Source organism: Eurosta solidaginis, chromosome 4 (assembly GCF_040869045.1).
Source record: "Eurosta solidaginis isolate ZX-2024a chromosome 4, ASM4086904v1, whole genome shotgun sequence".
In the NCBI taxonomy this organism is placed as follows: domain Eukaryota; kingdom Metazoa; phylum Arthropoda; class Insecta; order Diptera; family Tephritidae; genus Eurosta; species Eurosta solidaginis.
The window spans coordinates 156338206-156355097 of NC_090322.1; the positions used below are offsets into that span (position 1 = coordinate 156338206).

At 36.5% G+C, this 16892-nt stretch overlaps 1 protein-coding gene and 1 long non-coding RNA gene across 2 annotated transcripts in view; both read left to right on the plus strand.

Annotated features, from left to right (window-relative positions):
• Window positions 1-16892, plus strand: part of oc (ocelliless) — a 410517-nt gene that overhangs the window by 28945 nt on the left and 364680 nt on the right. The gene's annotated exons all lie outside the window — the stretch shown is intronic.
• On the plus strand, window positions 12627-13511 carry LOC137248270 (uncharacterized). The gene is made up of 3 exons (XR_010952142.1): window positions 12627-12817; window positions 12885-13044; window positions 13132-13511. It is a non-coding gene; the product is annotated as an uncharacterized lncRNA (long non-coding RNA).

A 16892-nucleotide genomic window follows, 5' to 3' on the forward strand; every position in this document is an offset into this window, starting at 1 on the left:
GGTGAAAAATATTCTCTATTAAATGCTTTCGAATTAATATGAATTAAGTGTATTCACAAATGAGCGACTTGCAACAATTCTCTAATTGTTTGCCGCAATTAAACAAAAATGACTACTAGCCATCCAACGAAGGTGAAATGTTTTAAAAAAAAATTTTGTGGTTGCAGAATATTCTGACTTCGTGAATATTGTGGTATCTCTCTGCAAATGCATCAACCAAGTGAGAGTGTATGTAGATTGTTGCCGAAAATCAACAACCGAAAAGACTGTCTATAGAAACAGAGTGTGGTTGCACAGTGCAGTGATAATTTTGTTGCAAAAGGAGAAAAAAAATCCACTGACTGTCTTGCCTTGAGTTGTGTCGGAAAAGTCTTACCACTAGAGGGGGCTTAGCAGATAATCAAAAGGCGCTAAGTGTGCGTTTAAAACACAATGAACTTCCACTTGCATTGACTTGCAAATGGATATCACACATTCACTAGATACGTTAGTTCGTATATAAAAAAATGTGCACCAAAACCAACCACTTACCTTACACAAATTTTGTAGTCTGAAAACCAAAGTTTTGGTAATGTATGTGATCTGATATGATGTTATGTGGACTGTTGATGTGATGTTATGTGGACTCTTGATGCGATGTTATGTGGACTCTTGATGCGATGTTATGTGGACTGTAGATGTGATGTTATTGTGATGATGTGTATTGTGATAAATGGACGTGATATCGTATGATGATTTGGTTCGTTTTAGCTGTAGTGATGATTTTATGGCTGTATGTGTGTTGTGATGACCAGTTGGAGTTTATGTGTTGCTCGTTCGTTTTGCTTCTTCGCTGGTTGACTTTAATTTGTGAATTTGATACTGTTGCAACACCACCTTACATTTAAAACAAGAAGTGTGGCAACACAAAAATGAGAAGAAGAACCATTTTGTAATAAAGACGTATATCAACGCCAGAACGACTGAATAACACAAATATTTCTCTTTTTTTCTAATATTATTCATTTTAACGGAAAACTAAAGTAAGAAAACGTTGTGTTATACTATGGAAATATTAGCCGTGTTTTTTAACACGCGCGTATACGTTTCGTTTGCGCGTGTTAAAAAACGCCTATCTTCGCTTAGATAATGCTTAGGAGACCCATCTAGCGGCTGTGGTAAAACAACTAGCTACAGCAACAGGGTGTACCGAAAAGCGGAGACGCAACGCTCTGATGGCCATAGGGTATAACATATAGCTGAATCAGTTGCGATGAATTGTGGACACACATATAATACATAGAATTAGTGTACAGGGTGAAACAAAGACACATATTTCAGTTACATCTGAGTATAATGCGTATTGAAATTTAGTAGGACAAAATTTATGCGCAGCAATTTCAGAGGTGTATTTATAGTTTGTCTCTTAGCAGTCAATATAAAGTTTAAGCGTAAACGGATATACGCGTGTTAAAAAACACGGCTATTGTAACTATTTTACTTTATTAGACAGTTTTTTAAAGCTTCTGTGAGCACAAATTTGCGTCTTATTTCTGGTGTAACAGTCGCTATTAAAAGTTGGTGGACCAACATTCTTTAAAATATTTAAAACCTTGAAAAGCACATTACAATGGCTGAAAATAACGAAGATAAGGTAAGCTGTGTACTATGCAATGAACCTGATGAAGGGAAAATGGTGCAATGTGATGACTGTGACAAGTGGTTTCACTTCCATTTTGCTGGAGTCTCAGACGGAATCTAAAAGGTCGACTGGATCTGCAACGATTGTAAAAAAAACCAAACCATCATTCATACGGTAACACAAGCAACAAATACAATTGCAAGTCAAGCACAGCTCAAAGGGAGCATAAGAGTACCGACCAAACAAATGTAAGTACCACAGTTGATGTGAGTTTGGAGATACAGCGTTTGCAGGAGGAAAGACAAGCAGAGCTAAGTTACGTAGCAAGAAAGTACGACATTCTTAAACAACAAATTATAGCATGCAAAGCCACAGAAATTTCTCGTGCGGCAAACGTAAATGATGTAGTAAATTCTCGTACACCTAACATGAATGCATGCAATACAAGCAGTTGTGCATAAGAATTCGTACAAAGTCAGTTTTACAAGTTTAGTCTTCCTTCATGTAAAAATGCGGTATACCCGATAGTCGGACCAGCAGGTACAACAAATCGTACAAGCGAGCAACACAGGCAAGTACATGATAATAAAAATCAACCTAATGATCAGAATGGTACCTACAATCGTTGTTATGATCACAATCAGAATAGTATGTATTGGGGGTCACCCTTGCGTGCTGAGCAGATACAAGCAAGGTATGCCATTCCAAAAGAGCTGCCAACATTCAGCGGTAAGCCAGAGGAATGGCCAATTTTCATTAGCAATTATGATAGCTCTACACGTAGATGTGGATTCACTAATGACGAAAATATGCTAAGACTACAGCGCGCACTAAAAGGCAAAGCCCTTGAATATGTAAGCAGTCAACTGCTGCTACCTGATTTGGTGCCAGAAGTTATTGCCACGTTGCGAATGGTTTTTGGTAGGCCTGAATTTATCTTAATAGCCTTCTTGAAAAAATTCGCTCAGCACCAAGTGTCAATGCAAATAAATTAGAAACGTTAGTTTCTTATTCAATGGAGGTCAGAAACTTAGTTTCATCAATGCGAGCTGCCGGCCTCATGACACATTTGAACAATCTAATCCTTCTGCAAGAATTAATTGGTAAATTGCCAGTTAGGTTTAGCTTGGACTGGGCACTTCATTGCAAATACGTTACCGGAGCAAACTTGTCAGACTTTAGTGACTGGTTGTTCGAGTTAGCGCAGGCAGCAAGTTCTATCATGATGAAACCACCAATCTCTAGTCAACAAGAAGTACGTCGTACGTACCGGGTGGGATTTCACGAAGAAGAGGAAAAGATATATACTAAGAATACCGAGGAACGTAAATGTGCAGCATGTGACGAAAATTATTTTATAGCACAATGTGAGAATTTTCAAGGGATGAGCTATGACGACAAGTGGAACATAATTCATCGCATGGAATTGTGTCGCTCTTGCCTTAAAAAACATAATCCGAAATTTTGTAAGGAGCGCAACGAATGTAGTATAAACGGCTGCACCGCAAAACACCACCCTAGTCTATACAAGCCGGTGGCAGTAAACAAAAAAGCTGGTGCGGGAGCAAGTCTGCTTGCCACGCAGATGCATACTACATCAAAGGTGCTGTACAGGATTGTACCAGTCACGATTCACGGCCAGAATGCTGACGTTGAGGTGTTATTATTATTCGATGATGGGTCAGGACCAACCATAATCGAACACGACCTAATAAAAATGTTGCAATTGAAAGGCGAGGTGCGTCCATTACACCTTCGTTGGACTGATGGGTCCACTCGAGTTGAGAATGATTCGGAACTGGTAAATCTGCAGGTATCAGCGAAAGGAAATACCAAGAGATTCACGATGAACGACGTTCGTACAGTAAAAAAACTTGATCTGCCTGCACAAACGCTTGTCTTGTCAGAATTATCAAACAAGTACAAACATTTAAAGGGATTGCCCGTTAGGTCTTATCAAAATGCCGTACCACAACTAATTATCGGTGTAAATAACAAGCACTTGGCCATGCCATTGAAGTTTAGGGAAGGAAAGATTCACGAACCAGCTGCTACAAAAACACGTCTGGGCTGGACAGTGTATGACACCGTGGAGGGTAATGAGCGTAATATAAACAATGATTTTCAACTACATGTGTGCGAGTGTGACAATAACATGGCACTTGATAGACTAGTAAAAGAAAATATGAAACTCGAAAATCTAGAGCAAGCTGCAATATCAAGTTTACGTACTATCCCGACCCAGCTAGATATTTTGGAAAAGAACGTTACTCGAACAGGATATCACTTTACAATCCGCCTCTTGTGGCGCTCTGACGATATATCACTACCAAGCAATTTTGAATTTGCAATGCGCAGACTTGTGTGTTTTGAGAAAAAGTTGGGAAAAGATTGCGATTTAAGAGGCCGAGTAAATGAGTTAATAGGTAGCATGGAAAAGAAACAGTACATACGGAAGCTCAGTGAGGGCGAGATCAAGCAAGAATTTCAACGTAAGTGGTACCTACCTATATTTTCAGTTAGTAATCCAAACAAGCCCACTAAAACACGACTGGTTGGGATGCAGCAGCTACATATCAGAGGTAATAGGTAGCATGGCAAAGAAACAGTACATACGGAAGCTCAGTGAGGGCGAGATCAAGCAAGAATTTCAACGTAAGTGGTACCTACCTATATTTTCAGTTAGTAATCCAAACAAGCCCACTAAAACACGAGTGGTATGGGATGCAGCAGCTACATATCAAGGAAGGTCCCTCAATAACTGCCTTGAGAAAGGCCCGGACCTACTGAGACCACTTATACACATACTTTTCAACTTTCGCATAGGAAAAATCGGTATTTGCGGCGATATATGTGAGATGTTTCACAGGATAAGAGTACACGAAGAAGACCAGCACTCTCAGCGATTTCTTTGGCGCGATTGCGATTCGGCTCGAAAACCAGATATATATGTGCTAGAAGTAATGTCATTTGGTGCAACTTGTTCCCCGTCTATCGCGCAATATGTTCGTAACAAAAATGCAATGGATTATGCCAACGAGTTCCCACGAGCTGCTAAGTCAATAACAGAACGTCACTATGTAGATGACATGCTGGATAGCGTTGATACCGTTGAGGAGGCTACCAAGCTAATAAGTGATGTAACTGAAGTGCACAAGCGAGGTAATTTCCATATTAGAGGATGGCTTACTAATTCGGGTGAGGTTGCCAACGATCCGGTAAGTGATGGTTCACAACGTGAAGACTTTTGTACCACTGGGAAAATTGTTGACCAAGTTATAGAACCGGATAAGGTACTCGGGTTATGGTGGAAAACCAGCGCTGACGTTTTTACATTTAGCACAAGGTTTACTAAAGCAAGTAAAGAAATTCTAAACGGACACAGGCTGCCAATCAAGAGAGAAAATTTGCGGTTGCTCATGTCAATATACGATCCACTAGGATTCTTGTCCTTCTACACTATACAACTAAAAATACTACTACAAGAGATCTGGCGTAGTGGGATTGATTGGGATGCACACATTACTACAGAGCATGTTAGTGCGTGGAAGCAATGGTTATCTGTTTTCGAATTCGTCAAACAAGTACACGTTCCTAGGTGCTCTTCAGGTACGTTGCCAAGCAAGATGTGTCAGATAGAGTTGCATGTGTTTGCGGATGCTAGCGAGGCGGCATCTGCGGCGGTGGCGTACTTCAAAATTACAAACGGCAATCAAGTTCAAGTTTCCCTCAGTGCTTCCAGAACTAAGGTAGCACCTTTGCGACCCATTTCGATCCCTCGTATGGAGTTACTGGCAGCGGTACTAAGTTCCCGTCTTGCTGCGGAAATCACTAGAGGCCATGACCTCCAAATTCAAAAAAAATATTTTTATACTGATTCTAGAACAGTTCTTACATGGTTAAGGTCAGACCCACGGAAGTATAAGCAGTTTGTTATGTTTAGAGTTGCTGAAATTCAGGAAAACACAAGGGTTAGTGAATGGAAGTATATTCCATCTAAACTGAATATAGCAGACGATGCCACGAAGTGTAAGAACACCACAGACTTTAGCCCCACCAGTAAATGGTTTTGTGGACCAGATTTTCTACACGCACCTCAGATAGAGCTGTCCGACTATGCATCAGATAGTAGCGACGGTAATTTCCAGGACGAAGTTAACTTGCTACAACCAGAATATGTTGGCGTCCACATAGTGAGACAGCCTTTGATTGATCTCGCCCGATTTTCCAAGTGGGAACGTCTTGAAAGATGTATGGCATACGGTAAGCGTTTTGTAGAGCGCTGCAAAGACAAGATACGAAGAACCAGAAGCTCGATAACGGTATCGCTTACCTTAACCTCCGAAGAACTACACTGGAGTCAATGCTTCCTTTATCGGCTCGCTCAGGCCGATTCATTCCATGAGGAGTTTAAGTCACTTAAGAGTGACATCAAGTGTATTTTACCAAAAGATAGTGCTTTACGAAAGCTGTCACCCTTTATTGACGAAGAGGACCTCATACGACAATGCAGTCGCCTAGAGAAGGCGCCAATTAAGGATGCGGCAAAAAATCCAATAATACTGCCTAAAAACCATAAAGTTACGCACCTCGTTATTGAATGGTATCACCGCAAGTATAAACACGTCCTTCACGAGACTGTAGTGAACGAAATATTTCAACGATTTTATATACCCGGCTTGCGACGAGCATTACGTACAGTGCGTCAAAATTGTCAGTATTGTAAACTGTACTCCACTAAACCAGTTCCACCACGAATGGGAGTGTTACCAGAAGCACGCCTATCGCCGTACACACGACCGTTTTCATTCGTGGGAATAGATTTCTTCGGACCATTTCTAGCCACCGTCGGGAGGCGTACAGAAAAGCGATATGGAGTCTTATTTACTTGTATGACATGCAGATCTATACACGTCGAGATGGCGTATTCCTTATCCATGAATTCATGTGTGACGGCTATCAGAAACTTCATGAGTCCACGGGGAATGCCAATACAGGTGTTCACTGACAACGGAACAAACTTGGTGGCGGCGGAAAAGGAGCTACGGGAAGCGTATCAAAAATTGAACGTACAAGATCTACAAGCTCAATTTACGAGCGCTGAGATGAAATTGACCTTTATTCCTTCCCCCTGCAAGCCCTCATATGGGCGGCGTCTGGGAACGAATGATACGAACATTCAAGAACGTCTTGTACCGCGTTGTGACACCTGAAACTAAGCTTAACGACGAAAAGTTAAATAACTTATTTGTAGAGATTGAGAACATTGTAAATAGCCGCCCCCTAACATACTTGTCATTAGAGACCGCAGAACAAGAAGCACTAACTCCTAACCATTTCTTGTTGGGAAGTTCATCCGGACATAAGCCACCAGGGCAATTTTCCTTCGAAGATCAATATGTCAGACAGTCTTGGCGGCATTATCAATATTTAGCCGATAAGTTTTGGAAGAGGTGCGTAATGGAGATGTTGCCTACTCTGACCAGAAGAACCAAATGGTTCGAGGAGGTGAAACCAATCAAGAAAGGCGACGTAGTAATAATTACCGATCCAAACCTACCACGCTATTCATGGCCTAAGGGCATCGTTGAACAAACGTTCGAAGGAAAGGACGGTCAGGTCCGCAGTGTCATAGTGCGTACATCGGCTGGCGAGTATCATCGTCCAGCAGCGAAAATAGCCGTACTTGATGTAAAAGGTGATATCAGCGGTGACGTTGCATCGGGCTAGGGTATTATCTCCCTAGGGTCGCATAACCGGGGGGAGAATGTTGCAACACCACCTTACATTTAAAACAAAAGTGTGGCAACACAAAAATGAGAAGAACCATTTTGTAATAAAGACGTATATCAACGCCAGAACGACTGAATAACACAAATATTTCTCTTTTTTTCTAATATTATTCATTTTAACGGAAAACTAAAGTAAGAAAACGTTGTATTATACTATGGAAATATTGTAACTATTTCACTTTATTAAACAGTTTTTTAAAGCTTCTGTGAGCACAAATTTGCGTCTTATTTCTGGTGTAACAGTCGCTATTAAAAGTTGGTGGACCAACAGATAGCTTTTATAAATAATATCTAAGCTCTTAGGTTTTTGATGGTAATTTTTGATGGTAAAATTTGTGCTTCGTTTCGAAATATTAACTTTCTCGGCGGGTAAGGACCAAATGTTACGGCGGCAAGACCCGATATAAGGCGCGCTCGCAATAATGGTGGGGAGAAAAGAAAGGAGAAAACAAACGAATTCGTTATAAAAAGATACACAATAATGTTTATTGAAGTGAAAGTAAATGCAATTGTAGAATTAATCCAATTAGTAATAATTCAAGATTTCCGATTGCGGAGTGTATAATGAATTTTATAATTTTGATTGACAAAGGACTTACCTTCGGCTAGCGGTTTCTTAAACGTTCGCAAAAGAAGTGACAGAGGTAAAAAGACTTTAGTTCGTGGTCACCGCCGAATCCTAGGATTAACTATTATCCGGCGGGGTAAACGGTTATCGGTATAAACCGATATGAATAAATGAAAAATGTGAGGTGAAAAGATAACGAAAAGGAAAAGTAAAGCGATACGAGGGTTCACCGCCATATTTAGGCTTGTGGCCTAAACATTGAGTTTAAAAAGTTTTTCACAATAATTTGAAAAACTCTACGTTTTCTATGCTTTTCACACTTAGAACAGTAACCTTGTATAATAAATTAAATTTTTAATGAAAGTCAATGGGGCATATTCATAGTCCTGAGTTAGAGTATGCTTCACTTGGTGCGGCACTAAAAAGATAGAGTACATTTCAGTTCTAAGTATATCATAGTCAGTTTAGTGGCATGCTGTAACGAGAGCCTACTTTAGGCAAAATTCTATTACATAAAAAAAATCGATTACGCAATGTTGTCAAATCACTCGTCTGGACTTTTGCTTGTTGTTATTCATTTCTTGCGCCTGATTGCTAAAAATGCAAAAAGTAAGCAATTTGTTAATAACAAATATATTTTAACCTCGTTAATTAATTAAAATTTGTATTTATTACTATAGAACAATAAAAGAGAACAAAACTGGAGTAACCGCGAGAAAGACTGCTTGCGGGAACTAATAAGCTGCCATATAGATGTTATAGAAAAATTACGAAATTAAAAAAAATATGCACTGCTATTTTTCTGTTCGCTGCTTTATATGTATATATACTCATATCTGCTTAGAAGAATGATTCCATTTAAGTATTTTGTAGTAATTAGTTTTATTATTCATTTTATACACAAATCCAGATACAATACAATAAGAAGTGGTTAGCACCAAATGATAGAACGGTGTTAACATGTAGTATATTTGAAATATTTAGATTGAATTACGTTTGTTATTCAAATTAGAGAGATGGTTACAAGGACTTTATTCTGAATTTCACTTCGTCATCTTGTTTTTCAAATGCAGGTACTTGACTTCGAAGCTCGCCATCCGATGAAGAAATGAAATTCAGAAACATGCCCTAGTAACCATCGACGTGTGCACTTTTTGTCTAATACCAAAAAGAATACAAATTGTATTAAATAATGAGCTTTGCTCGCAAAACGAATTATGTTTTTTAGTATTTAAAGAAACCTTGTACCCTAAAACAAATGGATCAAATCGTTCTTTATATATTTTTGGCTTTCTCATTAATAGCGAATCGTCAATAATTTCAAAATCTCTTTCGATTTCCTCAAAGTAAGACATTTTCACTATTTTTGAATCAAAAATCCAGCTTAAATTACCGAATACACACGTAAATTGAAATTTCATTTCATTTGACAGATTTTAGTAATAGCTTTAGTGACAGCTTTTCGCCTCTCTAACTTTAGCGATGGCTCTAACCGATGAAACCGGCTTTTTGCGACTATGAAAAAGATAAAGTGTACTTTTTATTGAAATATGCTCTAACTTTTTTAGCGCATACTTTAACTTGACTATGCATATGCCCCAATAACTCTGAACTGAACAATTTTCGCCATGAAAAAAATTAAAATGCTGTGGAACAGGAGCAACACTTTTGTGACTACATAAACCCTGTTTCAATCTTTTACGTCCCTGCCATGGTTCAACTATATACAGGTTGGCTCATCTGTAAAGCAACAAAATATTTCTGTTCAAATTGTCAAAATCTGTGTATTGGTGTTGGTGCGAATGGTATGGAATGGAAACATAAAACTTATCAGTTTTTGTATGTGTAAGTAAAATGTTGCCAATGTGTTGGTTTCATTTTGAGTTTTCCATCTCCTTTTGACAATCCCTTCGACCATGCAATGACATAAATAAAATCAGCTGATGAGATGAGCCAACCTGTACATAATTGAACCATGGTCCCTGCACAGAACCCTAATTGACCGTTTTCAACCGAAACAACAATGGCAACCCAGATTTTCCCGTTAAGCTCACTTAAGCGAGTGCCTGTCAGAAAGAAGTCAACACACTTGTACTTGTGCACTATGGTATCGTTTAGTTCGGCAAACAAACAGAATCGTAAGCAATATTTATATGCATGCTTATATGTATATTTATATGTAGCTTGTCCCCGTGACGTAAGGGCAGAAGAATCATGCAAATATTCAGACGCATGTAATTTTCATATTTGCCTTTTCATTCCGATGAATGTAATCGCCGTTGAGGCAAACGAGCAAACGCTTGAATTAATTATATGCACGCATGCAATAAGTTGGTTGATTGTAACGGCGTTATTATGTATAACACAAAGCGACGCAAAGAGTCACTTTCACCCAAGTGAAACCAAATTCGTATCATATAAGAGTATTCATTCACTTAGGTGACTATCGGTGACTGTAGGTGATTGTCTTACGTTTTTTCGTATTATATAGCGACGCAAAGTGTCACGAACACTAATTTTTGCTGTTAAAATATTCACTTGCTTCTGGGTCGCGTTTGCTTCATTCACTTCGTTTTTTCATGGTCGTTTTTTTATAATTTTTGAGTAAAAATCTTAGCATTTTGGGGAAAAAAGATTGAAATTTTCCATAGACATAAAGGTTATATTTAGAGCTTCGTCCAATGTACATATATTTCGTCAAAAAATTTTACAAGAATAAAAAAAACAAGCGAAACCTATACAAATTATAGCCAGGGACCAGAACAGTTATTGCTTTTGTAATAAAAGTCCTTCAGAAAAAATGTTGGTATGGCCCAGAAGGTTCAATGTGGTCTTATTAAATCGTTCCCGACATGGCGAGCTTGTACCTTAATGGTGCTTGTTACCGGAACATACCGGATATTTATCCTGCAAAGGACCATCAACATCGATAACACTCCCTGAAACCTTCGGGGAGTTTCTTTACCGCTACAGCTACAACAACAGTTGGTTATGCTTTTTCGATAACAAGTTTCTAGTGCTAGGATCAAAATTTTTAAAGTGTCCCTACAGGTTTAAAATCCAGATATTTACGAGAATGGATTGGTAAAAAAATCGTTTCATTTGGATGAACCGTATCTTAGTTATAGGTTCGTACTTTTATTCTATTCACTCAGAGAAAAATTGCATTTTAAAATCAAAAATAAAATTTTTATTTTTAATATGCACGTTTTTAACGAGGACATTATTATTTTAAAAATGAAGATTTTCAAAACAAATCAAAATATTTTTAAATTAAATATGTCATTTTTAAAATTAAAGTGTATTTTAGATTTTAAAATGTTTCATATTTGAATTAATAATGTTGCATTTTTAATTCTAATATTGACATATTCATTTTAAAAATTGCGTGCGATTACAACGTTCCATACTTGAATCAAAAATGTACCACTTTAGTTCAAACATAAACGTCTTTATTTTAAACATGTTCATATTTAAAAGTATGGCTCATGCATAAGTAAGAAGAAGCAGTTTGCTGAGTTTAGTTGATTTTATTTGCTGCCCGTTCTGACAAAAAATTTATTTTGTGGATTTTGCTTGATATATTGTGAACAAAATGAACAACTCTTTGCAAATTGATGATTTTATTTATAATTTCGAGAACGTGGAATCTGAAGAAGTGTGTACAAATTTAGAAGGAGTAGTTGTTACTACCACACAAATTGTTGACAATCAGGATGAGGAGAAGTTGGTAGAGCTGCTGAAAGAGTTTGATTTGGTCGACGTTTTGCCATTCCTAAAAGGTGAGTAATTACTTAACAAATAAATATTTGTATCGAGCTAATAACTTGCTATTATTACATATATCTGACAACGACCTGCAGCTTCGCAGATAACTTTCAGAAGCCTGCAATTTCTAAAGGCTGCTGACCTACAGGAAGCCATTCCGCCGCTGGGTCTACATGTAGAGTTTAGAGAGAAATTATTTATTTGGAAGAAAAAAGAGGTGCGTATGTACAATGGTAAATTCTTAAAAAATCTTTATCCGTTCACATATTTTATTTTGTTAATAGTATGGAATAGATGATGAAACCATGTCGATGCCAAGCAAAGTAACTGAATGGTTACAAAGTAATAACTTTATGCCGTCAAGTCAATCATCTTCTTCGCCTCACTGTCTCAACAAAGTAAGTTTAATAAATTATCCTTTCTTGAACAAGGATTTACTAAGTTTACTCCAACAAACTTGCAAGGGGAAGCTTTTATTAGAATCCTACAAAAAAAATCAACATTTGACCAACAGAAACCGTGACGACCTCATAAGCATAGTTATTGACGAAGTTATAGCAAATGACATTATACTAAAAGCCAAGGATTTTCCAAATTTGCTCGAGCAGATTATAAATCTCTTTCCAATCGAAAATGGTGCTCGGGTAATATATTTATTATAAAATTGATTAAAAAATATAACTAATTCTGCCACCTGTTTTTCTAATTTGCCAGGAATACTATTATATTCCGCGCAAGGGTAAAAAATGCCCTAGTGGAAAGTTATATGGGAAATATGTTAACCAACGCAGTAAGAAAAGGAAGAGCATGTGCTTTGAGCAAAACACACCATCACCTGCTAGTGATAATACTGGGGCCCCCACCGAAAATGGCGAAGTTCCTGAAATTGATGTTACTATATGTAGAGCATTGAAAACATCTCTCAGTAGAAGCATTGCTGATTGGAATGAAGTCAAAGATAAATGGCAAAAAACATTTGACTTGAGACAGAATGACTTAAAAGAACTAACAAATATTGATTTTCTCCAAACCTGGCTGAAATATACTGATTCGCGGGCTCCTGAACTGGTAACTATGAAAATACATACATACATACTTAGTTTGAATTTCCCAGCAACACATCCACACATTGCAGATATACCTTGATTTTAAGATCATGTATCCTGGTAAGGAGAATTGTTTATATTCGAAATGGGAAATTTTTACCGAAAAAATACAACGCTTTTATGAAGTTAATCTACACAACGATTTTTGCAAGCAGCTCTTTTCTCTCGCTAAAGCTTCAACGAAAAAAGGTACATAAACGCTGATCAAGTGTAATGAAACAAAAACAAAACACTACAAAATCCATTCGCTTACGTTAATTTATGTTTTTTTTTTAGATACACAAGACTACATTCTTACAACGCTTCTAAATGGAGTTCTTCCACCTTCGTCGAGGTTTCAAAGTTCGTGCGGGAAAATAAGGAAAAAGGACACAATAGCAGACGCACAAGAAAGCTTTGTTTTGCTATTAACTTCAATCAACGATTACGAAAGAAAAATTACTGAGTTAATAAGTATGTACTACTCTGTAGGAATGACAATACAGCCTTTCATAATTGTCGAAGGAATAGTTGAGGAAGATATTATAGGATTTTATATATATTTTGATAAAACATTTGATAAAACATTATATAAAACATTAAATAAATTATATATTAAATCATTTCTGTATCAAAATAATAATCTTTATATTATATGCTATCCTATATATATTAAAAGCTTCGACCAACATTTTCATTCCTATGAAGTTGGCTTGAAAGAAGACGTTTTAAAAGTTATAAATATATCTATGTTTACAAGTCAACCATTACATTTATATTCTATAAATAATGGCAAAACATACGCAAAACCAAAATATCTTTAAACGTTGTATTTATCATGTATTTATTCTGTAACAAAACATTAGACATGTGATGTTTTGATCAGTTTTGATTATCTTAACTTGTTTGAATAATACACATAACTTTATTATATATAAATATATATGTAGCTCATTTCATTTAAATGCCGAATTTAATATGATAAAATTATAATAAGGCATTTTTGATAGTACGATTTTAGATTTAAGTTTTTGATTATAACTAACAATTTTTGTATGGCTTAAAAAAGGTGAATAAATAAAGTGTGGTGAAGTCGAAAAAGTAAAATGTTTCATTATCAAAACGAATACGTGCATATTTAATTCAACAATTTAGTTATTTGATTCGATATAACTCATATTTGATTTAAATATAAATATTTTTAAATTAAATGCGTTTGTTATTTAAATTAACAAAACCCATGCTTGAATCAAAAAGGAAAATTTTTAAATTAAATGTGATCATTTTTGATTCAAAATCGTGATGTATTTAAAATGAAATTGGAAAATGTTTAAATCAAATATCTTTTTACTTGATTTTACAACTTTATAATGCACATTTTTAAAATAAAAATTTTCATATTTACGTCACTTTTAAATACGTTTTTGCTGGGATTAAGCACGTTTTCATTGATTTTACAATGTTTTTTCCCTGAGTGTTAATACAAAATATAAGTCTGGATTTAACTTTTATTTTCGGACTTATGAAATAAATAGCCGGATTTTATTTTTCTGTGTGGATTTTTTTGAAAAAGGATGCATGATTCGTCCTGAAAATGCTATGGGAATCCCCGGAATCTCATATACTTTCACCAAGGAATAGTTTTTAACCGGACTTCTTCATTCAAGAAAAAAAATTATTAAAATGAGTCACTGATTATAACTAATAGTTATACTATAGTTTTGTCACTATCTTTCTAAAAAAAACTAATTCTGTGTAATAGGAAAATAAAAATAATAATTTTATTGTGCATTTTTTAATAAATATAATAGTTATACCTCTGTGATATTTTTATATTCAGTTGAGCAGAGCTCACAGAGTATATTAACTTTGATTGGATAACGGTTGGTTGTACAGGTACAAAGGAATCGAGATAGATATAGACTTCCATATATCAAAATCATCAGTATCGAAAAAAAATTCGATTTAGCCATGTCCCTCCGTCCGTCCGTCCATCCGTCCGTCTGTCCGTTAACACGATAACTTGAATAAATTTTGAGGTATCTTGATGAAATTTGGTATGTAGGTTCCTGGGCACTCATCTCAGATCGCTATTTAAAATGAACGATATCGGACAATAACCACGCCCACTTTTTCGATATCGAAAATTTCGAAAAATCGAAAAAGTGCGATAATTCATTACCAAATACGGATTAGGCGATGAAACTTGGTAGGTGAGTTGAACTTGTGACGCAGAATAGAAAAATGGTAAAATTTTGGACAATGGGCGTGGCACCGCCCACTTTTAAAAGGAGGTAATTTAGAAGTTTTGCAAGCTGTTATTTGGCAGTCGTTGAAGATATCATGATGAAATTTGGCAGGAACGTTACTCTTATTACTATATGTCTGCTTACTAAAAATTAGCAAAATCGGAGAACGAAAACGCCCACTTTTTAAAAAAAAATTTTTTTTAAATTCAAATTTTAAAAGAAAAGTTAATATCTTTACAGTATATAAGTAAATTATGCCAACATTCAACTCCAGTAATGATATGGTGCAACAAAATACAAAAATAAAAGAAAATTTCAAAATGGGCGTGGCTCCGCCCTTTTTCATTTAATTTGTCTAGGATACTTTTAATGCCATAAGTCGAACAAAAATTTACCAATCCTTGTGAAATTTGGTAGAGGCTTAGATTCTAGGACGGAGAGCGAAATCGGTTGAAGCCGCGCCCAGTTTTTATACACAGTCGACCGTCTGTCCTTCCGCTCGGCCTTTAACACGATAACTTGAGCAAAAATCGATATATCTTTACTAATCTCAGTTCACGTATTTACCTGAACTCACTTCATATTGGTGTAAAAAATGGCCGAAATCCGACTATGACCACGCCCAATTTTTCGATACCGAAAATTACGAAAAATAAAAAAAATGCCATAATTATATACCAAATACGAAAAAAGGGATGAAACATGGTAATTGTATTGGTCTGTTGACGCAAAATATAACTTTAGAAAAAAACTTGGTAAAATGGGTGTGACACCTACCATATTAAGTAGAAGACAATGAAAAAGTTTTGCAGGGCGAAATCAAAAGCCCTTGGAATCTTGGAAGGAATACTGTTCGTGGTATTACATATATAAATAAATTAGCGGTACCCGACAGATGAAGTTCTGGATCACCCTGGTCCACATTTTGGTCGATATCTCGAAAACGCCTTCACATATACAACTGGCCCTTTTAAAACCCTCATTAATACCTTTAATTTGATACTCATATCGTACAAACACATTCTAGAGTCACCCCTGGTCCACGTTTATGGCGATATCTCGAAAAGGCGTCCACCTATAGAACTAAGTCCCACTCCTTTTTAAAATAATCGTTAACACCTTTCATTTGATACCCATATCGTACAAAAAAATTCTAGAGTCACCCCTGGCCCACCTTTATGGCGATATCTCGAAAAGGCATCCACCTATGGAACTAAGGCCCACTCCCTTTTAAAATACTCATTAACACCTTTCATTTGATACCCATATCGTACAAACGAATTCTAGAGTCACCCCTGGTCCACCTTTATGGCGATATCTCGAAAAGGCGTCCACCTATAGAACTAAGTCCCACGCCCTTTTAAAATACTCATTAACACCTTTCATTTGATACCCATATTGTACAAACGCATTCTAGAGTCAACCCTGGTCCACTTTTATAACGATATTCCGAAAAGGCGTCCACCTATAGAACTAAGGCCCACTCCCTTTTAAAATACTCATTAACACCTTTCATTTGATACCCATATAGTACAAACAAATTCTAGAGTCACCCCTGGCCCACCTTTATTGCGATATCTCGAAAAGGCGTCCACATATAGAACTAAGGCCCACGCCCTCTTAAAATACTCATTAACACCTTTCATTTGATACCCATATAGTACAAACAAATTCTAGAGTCAACCCTGATCCACCTTTATGGCGATATCCCTAAATGGTGTCCATCTATAGAACTATGGCCCACTCCCTCTTAAAATACTCTTTAATACCTTCCATTTGATACACATGTCATACAAACAAATTCCAGGG